This window comes from Aulonocara sp. 'chitande type north' Nkhata Bay, linkage group LG19, assembly GCF_057382095.1.
Source record: "Aulonocara sp. 'chitande type north' Nkhata Bay isolate Kocher_YH1m ecotype deep benthic linkage group LG19, A_spYH_male_GT1.1, whole genome shotgun sequence".
NCBI lineage: Eukaryota > Metazoa > Chordata > Actinopteri > Cichliformes > Cichlidae > Aulonocara > Aulonocara sp. 'chitande type north' Nkhata Bay.
In genome coordinates, this window is record NC_141362.1 from 19,751,469 (window position 1) to 19,753,135 (window position 1,667).

The window sequence follows — 1,667 nt, forward strand, 5'->3', positions numbered from 1 at the left end:
TTTGCTCATCTTTTATTCATTTATTTATTTATTTTTTATCTCTGTTGTATTTCCTTTAGTGGAATTTTTTGTTTTCTTACTAGTTTTATGTGTCTTTCATCTACACTCCCTCTTGAACAGCATGTCAGCTGTAGAAAAGTGCTAATAGTGATTGACTTTAAAGTACTCGTGAAGTTTTCCCCTTTTTGCCGCTGCTTTTCTGTTTACATTATTCTTTTTTGTAATTGCGTTCTTTTACTGCCTTGTTCCTCATTTTCTGCACTATTTATTCTGCCCCTCTCCCTTCTGCTATCAATTTGTCAAATGTAGAAACGTGCTGCTGAGAATGATAATTTGCCTTTCAGTCCTGCACGTTGTGAGGCTTCCAGTTTTGGCTCAACAATACAAAAGCAAATAAGCTTAACAAAGCAAATAAGCTCTGTGTTTAAAAAAGGGGGTTTCAAAAAGTACGGACTGATTTACATGATTTTTTTTTCTTTGTTATTATTATTAGAGGTGAGACTTGGCCCAACTAGATGCAGGGACTGAATTAATGAATAGCTTGGAGTTATTTTTCAGCCTTAATAGAGCCTCCATCTCACATTATCCAGCATCCTCTTCAGTCACACCAACCCTCTCCATGTCCTCCTCCACTACATCTGTGAATCTTCTCTGTGGTCTTCTTTTTCTCCTGCCTGACATCCACCTTCAACATCCTATGTCCAGTATTGTCTGTCTAACTTTGTCTCCTACTTCTCAGCCTGAGCTGTCCGTCTGATGTACTCATTTCTAATCTTGCCCATTCTGTTCACTCCAAATGAAAATTTTAAGCACCTTCACCTCTGCCCTCTTATCTTTTTTGTCAGCACCGTCTACAAGCTATACATCACAGCAGGTATCGCTACCATCTCGTAGACTTAAGTTAAACAGACTCTTGCTGCACTCTGTAATTAGCTCCTTAATGACTCGGTCCAGTGGTAAACAGTTTGGTATCCTTTCAGAATAAATGGGGATACGGTTTCGAAGAAAAAGCTTCCTTCTTCACTGATATTTTTTCCCCTTACACTCATTCTCCTTTGGCAGTTTAGTGCATAACTTTTGAAAACTGTGACTAATTATGTTAGTTTGCTTTGGAGTTATCCCTCATTTCACAGACAAATAACTCTTTGTGTATGTGTGTGTTTTTCCATGGATCATACTTAAGCAGACTTCTTTTTTTTTCTTCTTATTTCTGGTTATATGTGGCCTACATTCAATCTTTTTCCACCTTCTTTAATTTCCTTTCTCTTTTTTCCCCTCATTTTTTCCACTTTCTCCTCTCTTGATCTCTTGAACAGTGCGTGATTAAGCAACCCTCTTTGCAGCAGAAATAGTTTTAAAAAACGAAAAACTATTTCCTCAGTCATTTTATTTATAAGCATTATTTGCTAATGTTTTCTCATCTTCTGTTAGCACTTGTTGTACTTTCTTCTTCCTTAACACCATAAAGTCCTACACGAATGCAGCTTGCTTTACTTTCCCGTAGTTATGTCTTCCTCCTTTAGGTAGCACATGGCATGTCCAAACATTGATTTTCTTTTTCTTTACAATTGTGACCTACAAATGTATTACAAATATCAGAAGCGAGTGACTAAAAGATGCATATAATGCAAGAAAAGCCTCAGTAATCGGGATGAGGGAGCTCCGCG